Source organism: Microcebus murinus, chromosome 6 (assembly GCF_040939455.1).
Source record: "Microcebus murinus isolate Inina chromosome 6, M.murinus_Inina_mat1.0, whole genome shotgun sequence".
Classification (NCBI taxonomy): Eukaryota; Metazoa; Chordata; class Mammalia; order Primates; family Cheirogaleidae; genus Microcebus; species Microcebus murinus.
In genome coordinates this window covers 109,027,322-109,049,326 of record NC_134109.1, presented here as the reverse complement: position 1 = coordinate 109,049,326, position 22,005 = coordinate 109,027,322, and the positions used below count along the sequence as shown (strand labels likewise).

The 22,005-nt window shown below is 54.0% G+C and overlaps 1 protein-coding gene across 1 annotated transcript in view; it reads left to right on the top strand.

Moving 5' to 3' along the window:
- Nucleotides 1-11,436: 11,436 nt before the first annotated feature.
- Nucleotides 11,437-22,005, top strand: part of CYP11A1 (cytochrome P450 family 11 subfamily A member 1) — a 29,751-nt gene continuing 19,182 nt past the window's right edge. Inside the window, exon 1 of the mRNA XM_076004544.1 lies at nucleotides 11,437-12,192. The gene's annotated coding sequence lies outside the window, so the exon portion shown is untranslated. The remainder of the gene's footprint in view (nucleotides 12,193-22,005) is intronic.

Here is a 22,005-nt window from a genome sequence, read left to right as displayed (position 1 = left end):
CTTCCCTGATGCTGTGTGACAGGCCCAGTGTCAGGGCTCCCGCACCTGTCCTGCCGCCCTGCTCCTGGGTGCGCCCCCGCCCCCGGGGAACAGCATCTGCCATGAGGCTCTCAGAGCACCACGCCCCCTGCCCCATGGGGGCTGCCCACCTGTGGGCTCCCCCGTTACTGCGCAGTCCCCCTCCCTGCCGTGGGGTTGAGAGGCAGTTCAGGGATCTTTTCCATTGGGAGAGGGGGCTCAGGCCCCCAGGGAGTGGCAGTGGGGTTTTTCAGGGGAGAATGAAGCCTGCCCTGAGCTGTGCCGTGGGGGGCCTCAGCCAGCCTTGCCTCCCCAGCGAGTGACCAGGACCGCGCTGGGCTGGACACTCCGGGAGGGCGTCTCGCGTGTCCTCCCTCAGCCTGTGGCCCGCCTGTGCAGGCCGCCTTGGGAATGGCTCCTGCAGACGCCCCTTTCCCGTCTTCCTTTGTTCGTTGTTTTTGCTGCCAGCCGTGTTCCTGCTGTGTCAGCACCATCGCCGTCCCCTGCCAGGCATGGCGTGGCCCTGCAGACTGCAGGGCTCCCCTGGGAGGGTGCTGCTGGGCAGGGCTCCCTGTTGTGGGGACCAGGTCTGGGACTGGGCAAGGAGGGTGCTCACCCCATCCTGCCAGGTAAAGGGAGGAGGGAGAGGCATCCCCTGTCCCCTGGGCAGCTGTGGGCGTCCCTGGACAGGCCCTCACCTGCCTGCCCTGGGGAGGGCCCTGCTCCCTCCACTCCCTCTTCAGCATGGGCTGACCGCTGTCTCCCTCCTGTTAAGCCACCCCTCCCTGCTGGCCGCCAGGCACCAGTAGCCTGATCCACTGGTCAGTGAAGAGACTCCGGGATGGCGGACAGTTACCACATGTGGGGCCCAGTCTCACCAAACCTATGGTGGACGGCGAGGCCAGCTTCCTCCCCTGCCAGCCAGCCTGCGGGCGGTGGGGCACAGGCCAGGGCATCCATCTGAAGGGGGCGCCAGAGAGCCCCTCCTCTCTGCCACCCTCTGCACCTGCCTGGCCTGACTCCATGCCTCCCTCCCTCCTTGCTGCCCTTGAGCACCCTGCACCCCTCTGAGAAGCCCTCCAGGCTGCACAGACTCCCCAGCCCGAGTGTGTGTGAAGGATCCATCACGGCGCGTGCTCATTCTGTGCGTCAAGAACCAGCCCAGGTGCCCTTTTGTTCTTACCCCACCTCTCCTTGGCATGTGCCAGGCCCTGGGGCTCAGGGCAGGCTCTCACAGGAGGTGAGGGGATCACGCTGATCTTAGCTTTCTGGTCTGTGGCCTGTGCCTCAGTTGCCCATCTGAGAAGTGGGGGCTCTGCCACACCCTCTGCCAGAAGCGGCCCGCCCTCCCTGCCCCTCCCCCACTCCCTGATGGAACAGCCCAGCTGCATCCTGGTGGGAAGTGTCCACTCCTCTGGGAAGGGCTCCGGAAGCAGTGAGGATCTGACCTCATGTTTGCGTCAATCCTGTCCTGTCTGGAGCCACCAGATGTCCGAGGAGCTTCTATGGGGGAAAGGAGAGTGACGGGGCTGCAGGACGAGGGGCTGATCTGACCCCAGCCCCACCGGTATGAAGCTGTTCTCCATTCTGATGGGGAACTGGGGTCCCAAGTTGAGGGCAGCCCAGGCTGCACAGCTGCTGCCTGTGCCTTCCTGCCCAGAGCTATCCCTGGCATGTGCTAAGGAATTTGCAGGGGAAAAACAGCAGTGAATTCCAGGCCACCTGCAGCCCAGGGGCTGTGAGGAGGCAGGTTTGGGCTGGAGCCAGCACTGGAGCAGGATCTGCCAGGGCTGGGGCGCAGGAGGCTGACCCCAGCTGGGTGGCTGGGCAGGCAGGGCTGTGAGGGCAGCAGGCTGGGGGAGGCAGAAGCTTGTCCTGAGCACCCCAAGGATGCTGCCCAGGTGAGAGGTTCCGAAGCAGGCCCCTGGGAGGGACGCCTCTGGGGCACTGCTCCTCTTGGGGAGTATCACAGAGTCAGGTGGGCAGGAAGACTGGGCTCACTGTTCCTGGACCAGTCACTTCCTCTGTCTGGACCATACCTTTCTGATGAGAATGCCACCTGCCTCACTGCCCAGCCCACTCTGATGTTACAAGAGCAAATGAGGTGGCCAGGCGTGGTGACTCATGCCTGTAATCCTAGCACTCTGGGAGGCTGAGGCAGGAGAATTGCTTGAGGTCAGGAGTTTGAGGCCAGCTTGAGCAAGAGCGAGATGCCATCTCTACTAAAAATAGAAAAAAATTAGCTAGGTAACTAAAAAATTAGAAAAAGTTACTTGAGTGTGGTGGTGCATGCCTGTAGTCCCAACTACTTGGGAGGCTGAGGCAGGAGGATCACTTGAGCCCAGGAGTTTGAGGTTGCTGTGAGCTAGGCTGATGCCACAGCACTCTAGCCTCAGCAATAGAGTGAGACTCTGTCTCAAAAAAAAGAAAAAAAAAAAAAAAAGAGCAAATGAGGTGATGAAGACTCTGAAAAGCATAAGGGTGGTATTATTGTTAGCAGAAGTCATATTTGACTTGCTAATTCACTTCCTAAAAATAGCCACGTTTATTATAGCATAGGGAGAACCCTATGCTGCAGTCGGCATCCTGGATTCTCTGTGGCAGCTTTGCTGTGTGACCTTGGGCTGGGCCCTGGCCTTCTCTGGGCATCTGATTTCTAGGTGGCAGCTGGATGGCCTCTGAGGGCCATAGGCCCTGAGTGCGGAACAGCAGCCACACGCAAAATCAGGAAGGAGGGCTCCTCCCACCTACATCTGGGTTCTGGAGGACTGGCTTCCTCTGAGTCACTGGACCAGAGCAGTTGGTGTCACTGGAACCCCCCTGTAATCTGTCGGCGGGGTATAGAGTCTTGAGTCTTGCCTGGATCTTGGAGCCAGGCCGGCTGCCCAGTCCCCGCCACAGACGTAGCCCAGCACTCGGAGGCTCCAAGAACTGCGGGTGGGAGGGTCACAGACAGGGGCCAGGGCTGGCGAGGGGCGGTGGGGGGACCGCGGGATGTCCAGCCCGCTGGTGGTCCTCTTGTCCAGTGTGTGTCTAAGCGCTTCGTGTGTGCCTGGCACTGCCACGCGCTGAGAGAGGGTGGCGGGCACACTGGGCCAGGTCTCAGTGCCTGCCCTCCTGGAGCTGCAGATCCCGAGTGGAAGGCAGGCACTTGTCGCCAGCCACACAACTCACTTCGGACAGGGCCCAGAGAGGGGTGTGTGGCTCCAGGAGTTCACATAACAGGGGTGCGACTTACTTGAGAGTCAGGGAAGGCTGCCGGAGGAGGCAGCATGGGTTGAAACTTGAAGGATGAGTAGGTGCTGACTAGGCAAAGCGGGGTGGGTGGGGGGATCCCAGGCAGCAGGAAGAGCAGGAGCAAAGGCCCTGTGGTGGCAGAGGGCTGAGGGCAAGCTGGAGCCTTTACCACCGATGTGGTGAAAGCCCCGGGACGGGAGATTTGTGACTCGAAGCAGTTCTTATGTGGCCAGGCCAGAGGTGATGGCTATTGACCAGGGTGGGTATTTAGACCGGAGCTCGGGCAGCACTCAGACATCAGCATGAGGCAGTGGGAGGGGTCACGGTGACGGTGTCTAGACGCTGACTCATAGAAACACTGGCCTGAAAGCGCACCTATCAAAGGACAAAATTGCGGGACAGTGTAATCCTTCCTCCCTCCCGTGCTTCTGTGTCTGGTTTCAGCAGCTCTGGGAGGAAATGTCCCGCCAGTCCTGTGAGTCACCAGCCCCACCAGGCAGTGGGAGTAGGGACCTGATAGGACACTCCCCACGTGTGTCCCCATCTCCCTTCTCCGTGCCCCTCTGTCCCTGGGGTGCCTCCTGTGACTCTTAGGTCCCTGCCCCTCCTGTCTATTCTCTGGGCAGCAGAGCCGACAAGCTTGAGAGAATGGAAGTGTTAATTGTGGGACAACTCGCCCTGACAGTGCCTGGACTTTGGAATACGGTGGCATGGATGGGAACCCCAGGAGGGTAGTGCCGAAAGGGGCCCCTTGGAGACCACCTGTCCGTCCCCACAGGGCACAGCCAGGCTGGGTGCCAAGGGCCATGGGGAAGCAGAGCCATGTGGATGAGAACCCCCAGCCCTGGGGCGTTCTCAGTCTTGAGGGAGGCAGGTCTGTAGGGTCTTTCTGGACCCCTAATAACCCCTACCCCTAGGGCTTGCATTGCCTGTTGCCCTGGGACTTTTGCCCCTAGAAGCTGGAGCTCTGGGGTTGTGAAGGGAGGCCTTGGGAGCACGCAGCCTCAGCAGGGACTCCCGCCGGCCGGCTCCAGAAGACTGGCTAGAGCATGTGCACTTCACCACTGGCGGGGCTCAGGCCTGATGGCGGTCACATGGAGCCTCCTCACCTGGGCAGGCCGGTTGCCCTGTACCCCGGGGGTCCCTCTGGGGGGACAGAGGGGCTCACCTTTTCCACCCTGAGGCCCTCCTCACCCCATCCCCTCACCTTTCCTTGGCTGTTCTGGGGAAACCCTTCTCCTCCCACATAACGGGGGCCCGAGACAGTAGGAGTGCCACCTAGCCCCTCTCCCCACAGCAGCTTGCCCATCCTTCGCTCCTCTTCCCCCAGACTATGATTTCAGGAAAGGGACGATCCCAGAACCATGGGGGATACTGTGTGGAGACCTCTGGAAGCTCCTCCTTAGGTCTAGCTTCCTTTGCAAGTCAACTTTCTGTGCAGGTCTGTGGCCTGGGACACATTCTATTCCCCAGCCCCTTCCTCTCTCCAGAGATTGGAGTTTGGATGGAGCCAGGTGCATTTCTAGAATGTTCTCTCAGCTGGTGGCCATTCAAGGAGGGAGAAAGGGTTCATTTTCTCCCTTGCTCAGGTTAGAAGGGAATGGCATCAGAACGGGGCTCAGGAGTCCTGCCGTTCAGCCTTGCATGCCGCACCCCCTTACCTCTGTGTACCTTGAGGTGGGCCCAAGGGAGGTAGCCCGGCAGATGGCCACTCCTGGGGAAGCACCGCCCCCTGCTGGCCACCCAGAGAGGCCCGGGGCTAGAATTTTCGTTCTGTCCCGGCTGTCACCCAGTGCAGGCTGCTTGGCCCTGTGGGGCTAGTTCCTTGGCTCTCCCAAAGCTGGGTGCATCCTAGGACAGACCCTGGCTTGGCCTCTGGCAGGCTGAGTGGCCTTAGCCAAATTTCTGTTCCTGCCTGGGCCTCAATTTCCTGTACAGCAAGCAGGGTGACTCCAGGAGGTTTCTGCCAGATCTCAGGTCTGGAGCCAGCTCTTAGCCTGCTCTCCACCCCGTTCCTGTTCTCCCTGCCCTCAAGCTGTCCCGCCCCTCCCTGCCTCTCTCTACAGGGCGCCTGGCAGCCCCCACTTGCCCACTGCAGGCTCAGCTGCCTGGGGGTTCTCCTAGGCCCTCCACACTCGGCCCACATTCTGCTCTGGGCCTGGCTGGCTGAGACGGGTTAAGGAGCAGCCCTAACCCTCTTGCTGCTCAGGCACCAGCCGCTGTGAGTGGGCCCCTGGTGGGCATGGAATGGGACCAGAACATCATCCCATTTGCCCAGTGTAAAATGGGATAACAACACTGGACTCCTAGAGCTGTTGGGAGGATTAAACAAACAAATGACACCTTTGCGAAGGAGCTTTGTGGGTGGTGGATCTGTCAGAGGAGGGGCAAAGAGTGACTCTGGCAGGCTGCCCTGATGGTCCCTGAGGCAACAGTGGGAGGCTGGGCTCCAGGACCCTGGGACCACTCTTCCCAGACTCCTGCCTACAGGACCATGCCAGCGCAAGTGGCTTTTGCTGGCCCCAGGTGCACCCCCTGGGGCTGGAAGTCAGGTTGGACCCTGAGAGTCCATCCCCTCCCCCGGCCTCAAGCTCATTTTCTTGGGGGGCTTCCTCTGCCTCCCTTCACCCCACACGGCTCCAGCGCAGGCCTCTGAGCCCAGGTTTCCTTCCTGGTCTGGGACGAGGGAGGGTCTGGCAGCACATCTGCCAGCGCCCCCCACTCTGGCTGACCCTGGGGAAGGGGCCCTGAGATGGATGTTTCCTTAGACACGTAATTGGAATTGCACAGCTTAGTAATTAGAAGAGGCAGCAAAGTGTTCTATAAATGACTGTAATTATAGTTTCTGCAGCCAAACCAGGAGTCCCAGGGGTCACCTGGGGAAATCGGACACAGTGGGGGATGGGGGAAGATGGTTGCAAGGGCCTGCTGTGGGCCAGCCCCCCCCTGCCCCCGCAAGAGCTATGCCCACAATCACAAGGCCCCTCTGCAGACTCCTGGGGGCTCAAGACCACCAGCAGGCCCGGAGACCATCTGGATCCAGGCCCCTATTTGACAGAAGGGAGAAGCCTGCAGAAGGGAGGGGACTTGGCCCATGTGACAGAGGCATCAGCAGCAGAAACTGGACTGGAACCCAGCCATCCCCTCAGCCAGACAGAGCCGCTCCTTTTTGGGTTTTGGTTTTTGGTCTGTGCTAAGTGCTGGCTCCTCTCCCGCTTCCCCAGGACTCCTTTGGCCCAGCGCGCTCCCCTCTCCCCAGTCTCTCAGGTCTCTGTGATGCTGCCTCCTTCAGGAAGCCTTCCCTGAACGCTTGAGCAGGGTCAGCACCTCCTTGGGTTCTCCGTGGCTCCAGTGTGTCCCCCTGTCCCCCACAGACCACCCCACCCTGGGCCTGTCTCCCTCAGAGAGCAAGGACAACACGCAGTTCCCAGCAGGGGCCGCAGCCAGCCTCCGGCAGTGTTTGCACCGCAGAAGTGGTCCAAGGCTACAAATCAGGGTCCCTAGCCCAGCCCAGAGAGCTGGCTGTGCAGCATTTTCGGCTCTGCTGAATTCATCTGGCCCGGTCCCCCGAGCAGGCCTGGACCTGGCCAGTGCTCGGTGAGGGGCGCCGACCAGGAGGAGAGAGAGAGAATACAGGCTTGGCCTTGGGACGTTGGATACCTGCTTCCAACATCTGCCACTAGTGCCAACACTGGCCCTTGCCCCCTTTTCCTACCCCTACCTGGGGCGCTCATGGGGCAGGTAAGGCCCATGGCAGGCCTGTGTCTGTGGGCCCTGGGTGGCGGGGAGCCTCTTTCCCAGGCCAGGGCTGAGGGGCCCCAGAGAGTCAGGCAGGTGTGGGCGGCCTTGACAGGGCTCACAGAGAGCTGAGCCTGGAGGAGGTCCTGCCTCTTCCTCTTCCAAAAGGTACCTGGCAATGTGCCACCTTCCTGTACCCCTCCCAGCCTGGCCACAGCAGGAGGGGTGGGTGAAAAGCCCATGGGGCTTGAATGTGAAGGTCTAGGACACTACTGTAAAAAAAAAGAAAAAACAATAAAAAAATAATAAAAAAGTATCAAAAAAAGAAACAAACAAACAAAAAAGGCCATGGGGCTGGGCCAGCTTCAGAGAGGCGTTTAGTCGGTAAAGGCATCTTACAATGCACAAGGCAGACCCCCACAGGAATGAATTGTCTGGCCCCAAATATCAATGGAGCTGAGGTTGAGAAACCTTGCCCAGGAAACATGTACTTGGACACACCCACAGTGCAATTTTGGGGAATCCCTCAGCCCCAAGAAGAACCCTTGTTCTCTCTAACCTCTTAGTTTACAGAAAAGGAACTAACCAGGGACAGGAGAGGGGGTTAAGTAGCTGGTTCAAGGTCACCCAGCAAGTTCGCCTCGCAGCCTGTGCAGTCAGCATGGTGCCTGCACACTCTGCAGCTCAGTAAATGTTTGTTAAATTGGGAAGAAAACCAGGAAAGGATTGCACTCAGGCCTGGCAGTCCTCTCAAGGCTGTCCTGGACAGGATCCCACAAACACCCCTCCATCATGGTTGGACCCCGCCTTCTGGCAGCATGGCTGCCGCTGGCCAGCCCCGTCGTGACTGGCCCAGGGAGGCCTGAGCCAGCCTGACGGGGCTCCAGGCTCCAGCCCGATGGGGAGGCGGGCGAGGCTGTCTGCAGTAAGGTGGAGGGTGAGTCCAGGCCGACTTCACACATCTAAGCAGACAGGCCGCCGCGGCCGAGGGGCACACCATGGCGCCAGGCACCCAGCGCGTCCGAGAGCTGGGTCCAATCGCAGGTGGTGACAGATGGGCTGGGCCAGGTCCCTGCAAGGTGTGTAGGGTATGTGTGCGGGAGCTCAGATTTTCCAGCCTTGCCTGCCTGATGACCCCAGGTCCTGACGACCTTGTCTGGTGCCTGCTTCTGGAACTGGCCTTAAAGCGCCCACCAGAGTTATGTCTGTGGGACCTCAGCTGCCTCCTCTGCTCTCCATTCTCCCCTTCTTCTTCACAGGAAGCAGAATTGTACAGGTTTAGGGATGCAGGATTTACAGCTCTACTCCTGGGGTCATGTCCTGGATTTACTTCTCACTGGCTGTGTGACCTTAGGCAAGTTACTCAATGTCTCTGTGCTTCTGTGTCCTCACCTTTAGAATGGGGTTGACAAAATTGTATCCACCTCATAGGGTTGATGGGAGGATCAGATGAGTTAATTTTCTACGAACCACTCAGAAGGATGGCTGGCCTGGAGCAGCAACTCAGAACCGGAACTATCATCCGTCCCGTTTTTATTCAGCTCCCACGGCTCCGCACTGGCGAGAGCGAGCTCAGCGAGCGGCTCCGTCCTCCGCTGCCCTCTGGCGGACCGCGCGGACTGTCCCGAGAGGGCAGGGACCTGGGGCATCCAGAGAGGTAATTTCCTCCTTCAGGTTGCAAAGGACGTTTGCCGTTGACGGAAACCCTGTGGCTGATCCTTGCAGGGAGGCAGACGGCTGGTGTCTGCCCGCCTCCCGACCAGATGCGCGCGGGGGGCACTGGCAGGCGGCTTGTTTCAAGCAGCGCCCTGCTGCAGTTCCCCACAAGAAGGGCAACAGGGGCAGTTTTTCTTCTTGACACTGACGATAACTGGCCATTTTCCGTTTTGCAGGTTGCGGTGACCTTTAAGCCAACACGTTTTGCAAACATCCTTACCCAAGTCGTGTAGCAGCCCGATGCCTGGCCCCTGCCGCACAGCCGCGGAGAGGCGGACAGGCGCAGAGGGCGGCGCTCCGTGCCGGTACGGGTGCGCGAAGCTGCGTGTGACGGCACCCTGGACCCTGGAGGAGACTTCTGCAGGGGAGATGGGAGTTGGGGCGGGCTGGGCATGGCTGGTGGCTGCAGGAGCAGGAGCGGGATAGGGAAGGGTCTGGACTCCCACCTGGTTCGGCTGGTGAGGCCAGTGAAAGCGCAGGGTGGGGCAGGCCAGGGTCCGGGCGCTCCCGACTGGCAGACTGCGCTCCGGGGGGACGGGCCATGCGGCAGGGTGCACACCTGCCTATCTGAGGGAGCCTGGAGGTGGGTCCCCGCAGCACACCTGTGCCTGGGGACAACGCGGCCACCGACGCCCACCCCAGATGCTCGAGCAGCTCCGCCCCCAGCCGCAGAAGGATCCGCGACACCTGCGCGGGATCCCGGTACCTGCCCCACGCGCGGCCCGGACCTTTGCGCCCTGGGCCCCGCCCCCCAGGGCCAGCCAATCCGAGAACCCCAGCAACGCCCGCATCCAATGCGGGAGCGCCCAGGCCGCGCCAGCCTCGCCCCCGCCGCCGCGTGCGCCCGGCCCCGCCGCGGGACGGCAGCCGGCTCTGGGCGGGCGGGGGCTCCGCGGCCGTCGTGCGCCGGGTCCCGCTCCCGGGCCGCCACTCTGGGGGAGGCTGCTGCTGCGCGCTCCGCGGCGGCGCTTGGGTCCCGCGGCGCCCGGGAAGGAGCCGCGGAGAGGGCGCGGCCTCGGGCTTCGCCCCGTGCGGCTCCCCGGACCCTCTCAGGGCCTCAGGCTCGTCCGATAAATGGGCGTTGCGGCCGCCAGGCTCTGCCCGGGGCGGCTTCGCCTGTAGAGCGAGTCCAGACCGAGCAGACCGCGGGGCGAGCGGGTCGCCCTGGCCCTGCGGCCCCGGCGGCCCGACCCAGCCCGGCGCCCGCGTCCCCCGCCTCCCGGCCCGGCGCCCGCGTCCCCCGCCTCCCGGCCCGGCGCCCGCGTCCCCCGCCTCCCGGCCCGGCGCCCGCGTCCCCCGCCTCCCGGCCCGGCGCCCGCGTCCCCCGCCTCCCGGCCCGGCGCCCGCGTCCCCCGCCTCCCGGCCCGGCGCCCGCGTCCCCCGCCTCCCGGCCCGGCGCCCGCGTCCCCCGCCTCCCGGCCCGGCGCCGCCGCGCTGTTGCCCGGGCTCTGGCGCCACCCAGTGGCGGCACGTTTAAGTTCGGCGGCGCCGGCTGAGCCCCGGGGCGACGCGGACGGCTGTCTGGAGACCTGGGAGAGACAGGAGCAAGGACAAAGTGCCGTTTTCCTGCCTCAGCCCCCCGCTCGCTCTGGTTCCGAAGAGAGGCTGGGACACTGCGCTCCTGCCTGTGTTGCTGTGTCAGCCCTTTCCTGGCCTCCTGTGGGGCGGTGCCTTGTGCCAGGTAGAAGCCACGCGCTGCCCCGATGCCCACCTGCCCGGAACACAGACGCTTTTGTCCCCAAATAAGTGTGGGCGCTGCTCTGTGGCTGGCTATGGAAACCAGAGCCGGCGGCCCTTTCTCTCCTGTCCTCAGGACCCGCTGTCCCCGGAGGGAAGAGGTGCCATGCCAAGCTCCGTGGCTGACCGATCTCGGGTCGCAGCCCGGCCACTGGTTGTAGTGAGGAAGTCCTTTCTCGCGTGGCGTGGCGTGGTTCCCCACTCTGCTCTGGCTCCATCCTCTTCCTCATCTAGAGCTGGACAGCGCCTCCACCGCCCTGCCAAGACAGATGCTGATCCCAGTTATGTGCGTGTGTAAAGGGGCGTGGGTGTGTCGGGGAGGACAGGGAAGGCCTGTTGGCCCAGGTCACCTGTGTGCCACCTGCCACAGGAGCCCACAGCAGGGGGCCTTTCAGGGACCCATGTGACTATCTGACAGCTGAGGAAAAACATGATTGGCTCTAAAATAAGAACACTGCAAAATTGAAATCAATAAATTCTTAATCAAATGTCCAACTGTAACATTATATCAACCTCATTAATTGTTAAATTTAGTATTCATAAAAATTTCATTACATTTGAAAGAGTGTGTGGGCTAGGTTTTTCTCATTTTGTGAGAATTCCCAATTGTAATTTAAATCAGTTACTCCTAGCTGAATGGTTTCAAGAGCAAAATTAGAAATATCCTTTCAAAAACTTTACAGCAAATTTTTAATATTTTAATATGTTTGCACTGAGGAAGTAGAGTGAAGCTGTCAAGAATAAAACTGAAGCTGGGTACGGTGGTGCGTGCCTGCAGCCCCAGCTACTGGGGAAGCTGAGGTGGGATGATCACTGGGGACCAGTCTGGGCAACATGGAGGGGCACAGGGGGCATAGTGTGTCCCGCACCCAGGCAGGGAGTGCTCTGGCCGAGTCATTCACCTCAGGTTGGGGTGTGGGGCTCCTCTGGACTTACAGGTGCTATGGCGTCTTTGGGGAGCGGGGGAGGCTGCATGGGACAGCCGAGTGAAGATTAGGACTCAGGCCCGGGATCGATCGTCTCTGGGAAGTCCATGTGGGACAAGTTCTCGTGGGAGGACTGTGATGGGCCGGGCCCTAGGACCAGCCTCCGAGATGCCCTGTGCAGGGCCCCACACTGGCAGCACTCCCCCACTGGGGGCTCTGGGCCCTTGGCTCCCAGGGGTCTAGTCTTCTCCCCTCCTTGCCTGACTGACCCGTGCCTGCAAAGTTCTGTCAACTCTGTCCCATAATTACTTTCATTTCATTCTTTCTGGCCAGAAGGAATAGCCTGGGGTCTATGACAAGAAACAGCCCCCAGAGTGGAGTCCTCTTTCCTTCAGGACATGAGGCATTGAGTCTTCATAGACCCTGGCTATGTAATTGCTCGTCTGGGCAGGGACAACATGCTTCATTCCTTCTTTGGGAAGGTCTCCCTACCAAATGACCACATGACCCCTCCCAAGGCCAAACAAAACAAAATGAAACAGCAAAAGGAATTTTATGTACTAATAAAATAGTTTTAACAGCCTCATCTATTACTTAAGGTTAGAATGCAATGGCCTTGGGACGAGAAACACGGCCAGAGTGTCTCTGCAGAAAAGACAGATTCTAGAAGAAATTAGAAGAAAGAAGCAAGCAGACAAGCATACATTGGACAAGGGTCGGAAGGAGGGGTACCTGAGACCACGGAGACTCCACGGGAGGAGGTTGCGGAGGAGAACTGGAAGCAGAGGCCTCTGGAGCAGCCTGGAGACCAGCGGCAAGGGTAGGTGGCGCGGTTAACTCTCCCCTCCCCTGCATCTGGGACTGCTGGTGGGCGCCCCAGCGGGTGGAGAGACCTGCGGACACCAGTCCAGAGACGGCCACCGCCAGCGAGCAGTAAGCCTGTAGCAGACGCGGCACCAGGCTCCCAACTCCCGAGGGCACCTCCCTGTGCACAGACCCGAGCCACGCGGCAGGCGCCACATTGCCTCATTCTCCCCTCCCCCGACCCTACCCGCAGCTGCCGAGAGAGACAATAGAGCCACCAGCCGGAGGCACCTCCAGGGAACGGGACCTTCCCTTTTAGGGCCCTACAGCTGACTGAGGGGAACTCAGACGGTGAGCTCCCTACCCGCCAGCCCTCCCAGGAGCTGCTGGCCGGGTGATCCCAGGAGAACAGGGCAGATCCTGAGGCTGAGAGACATAGACCCAGCTTGGGCTCCCGAGGGTGAATTGGGACTGGCACTCCTCTCCCTGGTGGGGATATAGTTTGAACTCTGGGGCCCAGAGGTCAGACCTGCAGACCAGATCCTGTGCACCCAGGTCTCGCATTGCCTGGGACACAGAAGGGATATACGAAAAGCCTACTGAGGAGTGTGTGCCTTCAGGGGAAGATCAGCGTCCTAGAGGGCAACCCTCCTCCCAAAGGGAGGCCATGCGTCCAGCCCAGGTGGCGTTCCTGCGCAGGGAACCTCCCTGCCGGCATCACAGCCAGGGGAGGTCCGGTGGGGTGTGGTGGCCTGCTGGCAGAGGCCCAGGAGTAGCTGCGGAGTTGGGGAGGGTGGAAAGAAGTGAGGCCCGCTCCAGACTGCGGGTCTCAGACAGCCCCGCCCCCACACGTAGATTTTCTGACTGAGCGGGGCCATTCCAGCCCCTCCCTGACAGCTTTTCCTGGAAGCAGAGAACAGAACTTTGACCCCTGCTAACGTCATTGGTGGTGCCTGAGGGCAGGCTGACCCAACCCAGCTCCGCCCAGACTCTCTCCCAGACCAGCCCTCACTGGGGGGGAGAAAAGGACACACCTGGAAGCCTCAGAGTCCCGCCCACCACCTGGGGCACTAGAGTGCCTCTCAAGGGGAACAAGAACTGGATACAAAACCCCAAAACAACAGTGTAGCCTGTTCCTCTGAGCCAGCGCCACCTACTGACAGGGAGGACATCCTGCACACCCTTTTCACGGCACCTACTGACTCATCATACAGGGAGTGGTCGAATCTCGCCAACAAACACCACCTACTGGCTCAGAGACTACACAGGGCGTGTCATTATCCAAATAAAAACCTAAAGGCAAGAAGCAACAACTGATCCAGATGGGAAGAAATCAGTGAAGGAACTCTGGAAATATGAAAACTCAAATGAAAAGCACACCCCCCAAAGAGGAACACCAGCCACTCAGAAATGGACATCAACCAAAATCAGACCACTAAAATGACAGAAGAAGAATTTCGAGCATGGATCGTAAGAAAATTCAATGACTTGCCAGAAAACCTGGATAACCAACACAAAGAAAACACAAAAAGATTCCAGGAACTGGAACAAAAATTCACCAAAGAAATTGAAGTAATGAAGAAAAAATCAAACCGAACTCCTGGAAATGAAGACTCAATTCAGGGAACTACAAAACACAGTGGAAAGACTCAAGAACAGGGTAGATCAAACAAGAAAGAATCTCAGAGATTGAAGATAACACCTTCCAATTAAATAAATTAGTCACAGAGATACATCAGAGAAACGAGAAAAGAGCAAAGCCTACAAGAGATGTGGGATTATGTGAAGAAACCTAATGTGAGGGTCATAGGGTTACCCCAAGGGGAAGAAGAAAACACTCAAGGGTTGGATAAGCTATTTGAAGATATAATAGAGGAAAATTTCCCAGGCCTTGGTAAAAATCTTGATATACAAGTTCAAGAAGCTCAGAGGACCCCGGGGAGATTTAATGCAAACAGGAAGAAATTGCGGCATGCAGTCATCAGACCAAAATATCAAACAAAGAGGCCCTTCTACGAGCTGTAAGATGAAAGAAGCAAGTAACATACAAAGGAAAGCCAATCTGAATAATGCCAAACTTCTCTACTGAAACTTTACAAGCAAGGAGAGACTGGTGCCCCATTCTCACCCTTCTGAAACAAAAGAATGCCCAGCCTAAAATCTTATTCCCTGCAAAACTAAGTTTTATATACGAAGGAGAAACCAAGACATTCTCAGATAAGCAATGACTGAGGGAATTAACCAAGCCAAGACCAGCCCTTCAAGAAGTACTCAAAACAGTGTTACTCATGGATCAGCACAATAAATACTCATGAATGTAAATCTACTCAAAAGCTAAAGATCAAAGCCCACATTCCACAGTGGCTCAAGAGAGAAAACAAAGCAACAAAGTTCAACCCAAATAATGAACAGAAATCTCCACCACCTATCAGTTATCTCAATAAATATCTCACTTTGTTGACCAGACTAGAGTGAGTGCCGTGGCATTAGCCTAGCTCACACAACCTCAAACTCCTGGGCTCCAGCCATCCTGCTGCCTCAGCCTCCCAAGTAGCTGGGACTACAGGCATGTGCCACCATGCTCAGCTAATTTTTTCTCTATATATATTAGTTGGCCAATTAATTTCTTTCTATTTATAGTAGAGATGGAGTCTCGCTCTTGCTCAGGCTGGTTTCGAACTACTGACCACGAACAAGCCACCTGTCTCGGCCTCTCAGGGTGCTAGGATTACAGATGTGAGCCACTGCGCCTGGCCAGGAACTCTCATCTCACTTCTACACAAAGTTATGGAAACTAAACAACCTTTTGCTGAATGATCACTTCATAAATGAGGAAATCAAAAGATTCTTTGAACTAAATGACAAAGGAGACACAAGTTATCAAAACCTGTGGGACACAGCTAAAGCAGTCCTGAGAGGAAAGTTAATTTCCATAAATGCTTATATCCAAAAGTTGAAAAGATCACAAATAGACAACCTAATGAATCGTCTCAAAGAGCTGGAAAAAGAAGAACAGACCAACCCCAAACCTAGCAGAAGAAGTGAAATCATTAAGATCAAATCAGAACTAAACGAAATTGACAACAGGGAAACTATATGGAAGATTAACAAAACAAAAAGTTGGTTCTTTGAAAAAATAAACAAAATTGACACACCTTTGGCTCAACTAACGAAAAGCAGAAAAGAAAAATCTCTAATAAGCTCCATCAGGAACAATAAAGGAGAAATTACAATGGATGCCACGGAGAAACAAGCTATAATTTATGAATACTACAAAAACCTCTATGTACACAAATTAGAAAATGTGGAGGAAATGGACAATTTCTTAGAAATACATAGCCTCCCTAGGCTCAATCAGGAAGAAATAGAATTCCTGAACAGACCAATATCAAGTACTGAAATTGAAACAGCAATAAAAATCCTTCTTAAAAAGAAAAGTCCTGGATCAGATGATTTCACACCCGAATTTTATCACACCTACAAAGAAAAACTGGTGCCTATCTTGCAGAAATTCCACAACATCGAGAAGGATGGAATCCTCCCCAACACATTTTATGAAGCGAACATAACCCTGATACCAAAACCAGGAAAGGATGCAACAAAGAAATAAAACTACAGACCAATATCCCTTATGACTATAGATGCAAAAATTCTCAACAAAATCCTAGCCAATCAAATCCAGGTGCTCGTCAAGAAAATAATTGATCACAACCAGGTGGGCTTCATCCCAGGGATGCAGGGATGATTCAACATACGCAAATCTATAAATGTAACTCACCATATAAGCAGAAGCAAAAACAAAGACCATATGATACTCTCAATAGATGCAGAAAAAGCATTTGACAAAATTCAACACCCTCTTATGATAAGAATGCTCAACAAAATAGGCATAGATGGGGCTTACCTAAAAATGATACAAGCCATATATGACAAACCCACAGCCAATATCATACTGAATGGGGAAAAATTGAAAGCATTCCCACTTAGAACTGGAACAAGACAAGGTTGCCACTATCTCCACTTCTGTTCAACACAGTGCTGGAAGTCCTTGCTACAGCAATCAGACAAGAGTGCAGAATTAAGGGCGTCCAAATGGGAGCAGAAGAGATCAAACTCTCACTCTTCGCTGATAACATGATATTATACCTAGAAAACCCCAAGGATTCAACCAAGAGACTCCTTAAACTGATAAATGAATTTGTTAAAGTCTCAGAATACAAAATCAATACACAGAAATCAGAGGCATTCATATACGCCAACAACAGTACAAGTGAGAACCAAATCAAAGACTCAGTTCCCTTCAGCATAACAACAAAGGAAATAAAGTACTTAGGAATATATTTAACTAAGGAGGTAAAAGACCCCTACAGGGAGAACTATGAAACACTGAAGAAGGAAATAGCAGAGGTTGTAAACAGGTGGAAGAATATACCATGCTCATGGGTTGGCAGAATCAACATTGTTAAAATGTCTATACTACCCCAAGTGACCTACAGAGTCAATGCAATCCCTATCAAAATACCATCATCATTTTTCACAGACATAGAAAAAACAATTTTATGCTTCTTATGGAACCAGAGAAGACCCAGTATAGCAAAATCAATCCTAGGCAATAAAACCAAAATAGGAGGTATCAATTTACCAGACTTCAAACTATACTACAAGGCTATTGTCATTAAAACAGATTGGGATTGGCACAAGAACAGGGACATTGACCAGTGGAACAGAACCGAGAACCCAGATATAAAACTGTCCTCATATAGCCAACTAATGTTCGACAATGCAGACAAAAACATACACTGGGGAAAAGAATCCTTATTCAATAAATGGTGCTGGGAAAACTGGATAGCCACATGTAGAAGACTGAAACAAGACCCACACCTTTCACCTCTCACAAAAATCAACTCACGCTGGGTAACAGACTTGAACCTTAGGTGTGAAACTATTAGAATTCTAGAGGAAAACGTTGGAAATACTCTTCTAGACATTGGTCTAGGCAAAGAATTTATGAAGAAGACCCCAAAGGCAATCACAGCAGCAACAAAAATAAATAAATGGGACCTGATCAAATTAAAAAGCTTCTACACAGCCAAAGAAACTGTCAAGAGAACAAATAGATAACCCATAGAATGGGAGAAAATTTTCACAATCTACACATCCGATAAAGGGCTGATAACTAGAATTTATTTAGAACTCAGGAAAATCAGCAAGGAAAAATCAAACAACCCTATCAAAAAATGGGCAAAGGACATGAACAGAAATTTTTCAAAAGAAGACAGAATAATGGCCAACAAACATATGAAAAAACACTCAACATCTCTAATCATCAGGCAAATGCAAATCAAAACTGCAATGAGATATCACTTATCTTCAGTAAGAATAGCTTTTATCAAAAAGTCCCTAAACAATAAATGTTGGCGTGGATGCATAGAGATAGGAACACCTCTACACTGCTGGTGGGACTGTATACTAGTTCAACCTCTGTGGAAAGCAATATGGAGATACCTTAAAACAATACAAGTAGATCTACCATTTGATCCAGCAATTCCACTACTGGGCATCTACCCAAAAGATCAAAAGTCACTTTATGAAAAAGACACCTGCACTCGAATGTTTATAGAAGCACAATTCACAATGGCAAAGCTGTGGAAACAACCCAAGTGCCCATCAATTCATGAGTGGATTAATAAAATGTGGTAAATGTATACCATGGAGTACTACTCAGCTTTAAGAAACAATGGTGATATAGCACCTCCTGTATGTTCCTGGCTAGAGCTGGAGCCCATTCTACTAAGTGAAGTATCTCAGGAATAGAAAAACCAGCACCACATGTACTCACCAGCAAATTGGTATTAACGTATCCACACCTAAGTGGGCACATAGGAGTAACATTTATCATTGTCGGGGGCGTGGGAGGGGGGAGGAGGGGTGGGCATATACAAACACAATGAGTGAGACGTGCAATGTTTGGGGGATGGTCATGCTTGAAACTCTGACTCGAGGGGGGCATGGGCAATATACTTAACCCTAACATTGGTACCCACATAATGTGCTGAAATAAAAGAAAAAGGAAGAATGCATGGCCTTGCGTCCCGTCTCCAGGGCTGGCTTCTTCCCAGGCGTCTTAGGTCGTCCCCTGCATTTGAACTGTTTGGTGGGGGTGGGATGAGAGTGTAGAAGAAACCCCCCAAAGCGGGGAATAGGGAGGGCTGGGGGCGAGTTCCGTAGTGAAATGGCTGAAGCTGCGCGTGTGGAAGAAAGCCGAGAAAGAAGCACACAGTTTTCATGTTTGGTCTCCACACCTGAGCTACATCACAAGACAGTGATGTTCAAGGCAGTGATATTGGGTGGGCTACTTTGAAACCTATGAATTTTCTAAGTGCTTTGTTGTCTTGCAACAACCCTGAAAGGCAGGTATGACTATATTCATTTTAAAGATGAAAAAATTAAGTCTCAAGTAGCTCAAGTGACCTGCCCAGTGCCACATGACCACACAGTGGTTGAACTAGGATTTGAACCCAAGTCCATCAGGCTCCAAGTCCCTTGCTTGTTTCATAATACGAAGCTGTATTAATGTGTCTGTGGTCTGTCCAGCACCTCTCTGCTTTTGGGGACTGTCTTTCCTCCGTCTTGTATGGTTCCTGAGGCCCCATCAACCACAGAGCAGAGCTGGCCCCTGGCTGCAGGGCTGGCCAAGCAGAAGGTCTAGTCTACCAGGTACACAGGTATGCTGTGAGTAGACTAAGGGGTAGGCGTGTGACCCGGGCTGGCCAATCAGAGTTCCTCTGTGAGATCCATTCATGCTGCAGGGGGTGGGCCCTCTACCTCTGTGCAGAGGTGACCATGGAGTCAGGAGCTGCCTGGGCTTTTCCTTGTCACATGCAGACGACTGCAGGAGGGTGCAGCCAACAAGGAAGAAAGAAGAATCAAGAGACAGAACGAGTTACAGACAGAGCACTGGGGCCCTGGAACTCCTTCAGATCATCAGTTTCTGCCTTTGGACTTATCAAATTTTTATGTCAATGAATTTTTATTCATGTATGTATTTATTTTTGTTTAGGCCAATTTGAGCTGGATTTCTGCCACTTGTTATGGAAAGAATTCTGACTAATACTATTCTATGATTAAAAGTGTTGTAAACATAGAAGCTCTTCTCTATTGTAAAGGGAAAGATACTTGGAGTAGTCGCAGTTTTTGATGGCAAGTGACAGAAACCCAGGTGAAGTTGGGTGACACAGAGTGGGCATTTACCAGAAGGCCAGAGGCGTGCTGGGTCTCCAGGGCCCCTGGACCAGGAACAAGGACCTGGACTGTGGCCAGTAGGCTTTGGAGAGCTTTTCTCTGAGTTTCTCTGGCTCCAGCTTCATTCTCTCCATCAGCTTCCTCTCTCTAGGAGGAACTTCAGACAGTTCTGGAAGGGGCAGTGATTTGCCTGGCCTGGGCACACAAGTAAAATTGTTACCTCTGGAGGGGAGGGTTACTTGGGACCCAGCTGTGTTCTTGGGGTCTTTCACAGAGGAGAGGGGTGTCATGAGACGGGGGTCGCCAACACGGTGACTGCCGCAGAAAGGAAAGTGCTACTCATCTGTTCTGCGCTGGCCCCGCTGAGGGTTGCTGAGGTCCCAGGAACATTCCTGCCTGCCTGTAAGTCCCATAGAGACTGAGCGAGAGACTCAGACGTCTGATAGGGTCTGATTATCAGCCTCATTCCTGGTGAAGCTGGATGAAGAGCATGCTTCCGAGCTACAGTCGCAACCAGGCTTCCTTCCTCTTCCTGACTTGGCCTAACTTGCTGCGGCCAAGACTGCTAGCTGGGATATTGCCACCAAAATAAAAAAATGCATTTTCCAGCCTCCCTGTGCAGTCATGTGCTTCAGTTCTGGCCAAGGAAATGTAACTGGACTAGTGTGGGACTTCAGGAAAGGCTGCTGGAATGGAGCTGGCCCCCCAGGGAGGGCCCTTCTAGCTTCCGTGGCCCTGCCTCCTTCTCCTGGCCAGCCACGGGTTAGAGTTCCTGCAGCAGCGTGGACCCTGAGGGGTCTCAGGAACGCAAACCCGGTGCCAGCACAGTGAAGCAGTAAGACAGAAATATATATACTTCATTAATCTTCTCAATAGTCCTGTGAGGTGGGTATTAATTTTTCCATGAACAGAGAAGGAAACTGAGGGTTTGCCAAAGGCTTTGCAGCTACGTGGTGGTGGTGAATTTGAAACTCAACCACATATTTTTCAGCCTCATAGGCTTTTTTTTTTTCTTTTTTCTTTTTTTAAGAGACAGGGTCTTGTTCTGTCACCCAGGCTGGAGTGCAGTGGAGTCGTCATAGCTCACAGCAGTCTCAAACTTCTGGGTTCAAGTGATCCTCCTGCCTCAGCCTCCCAAGCAGCTGGGACTACTAGTGTGTGCCACCATGCCTAGCTAATTTTTAAAATTTTTTGCAGAGATGGGGGTCTCACTATGTTGTCCAGGCTGGTCTTGAACTCCTGGCCTCAAGTGATCCTCCCATCAGCCTCCAAAAGCGCTGGGATTATAGGCTTGAGCCTCTCAAGCTTTTTTATGCTGTTCCCACTGTTTTCTGGTGTTTAACTGTCTGAGCTAGAGGTTGAAGGTGCAGGAAGGCATATCTGAAATGACCTTTTGTTATTTGGAGGGGTAGGAGCCATCAAGGCTGGAGGGCACCGATCTGGTCTTAATATGGGGGCCCAACTCAAGGGTCTCCAGAGGGTTTGGTTTTGATCTCAAAAATCTAGTATAGTCATTCCTCGGTATCCATGGGGGATTGGTTCCAGGACACCCCTCCCCCTATACCCAAATCTGCATGCTCAAGTCCCTGATCTGAAACGGTGCAGTATTTGCAAATAACCTATGCACCTCCTCCCGTACACTTTAAATCAGCTCTGCGTTACTTATAATATCTCATACAATGTAAATGCTATGTAAAAAGTCATTATACTATATTGTTTAAAGAATAATGACAAAGGTCTATGGCTATACCACCCTGGACGGGCCCGATCTCCTCTGATCTCGGAAGCTAAGCAGGCTCGGGCTTGGTCAGTATTTGGATGGGAGAATAATGACAAGGAGAAATGACGGTACATGCTCAGTGCAGACACAATTTTTTTCCTGAATGTTTTCGGTTTTCGGTTGGTTGAATCCACGGATGCAGAGCCCATGGATTGGGAGGGCCGGCTGTATCTGAGCATTCTGTCTGGGACACAAAATGAGAAAATTCTGGATATGTAACCATCCAGGAGTTTCTTACTGAGTCTCCTGATGGGGCGGAGGGCACGCCGGGCTGGCTCTCGCTTGGGCAGGAGCCCACTGGCCCTCTATGCAGTGACGCCCAGTGAGCCCTGGCAGTGCTCTGGGCCCCCCGGGGTGGGTGAGAGAGTCCCTGTGACATGCTGTGGGTGGTTGGGCCACATGACTCTGTGCTGCCACCTTCATTCCCACCAGGACCAGGACACACATGGTTCAAAGCAGCAGAAATCCCAGCTGGAAAGAGGATTAATCATGTAAACAGAAGTTTCAAAGTAGGCCCGCTGGCAGGCTGGTTTAGTCCACAGTGGTGTCAAGGGCCTTGTTTCCATGCACCTTTCTAAAAACTGGCTCCTCTTTGTGGTTGCAAGATGGGTGCCAGAAATCTCTGGGGTGGCAGGCTTTCTCGGTGTGGTTTAAAATATGTTCATGGATTCTTTGACACTTTTATTTATTTTTTTATTTTTTTCAAAGTAATTGTGAGCTTCTTTTATTTTAGTATAAGCTTTGGTAGTGCTAATAAGTAGTACTGATACTTGGTAGACTATTAAAATCATATACATATATTACAGT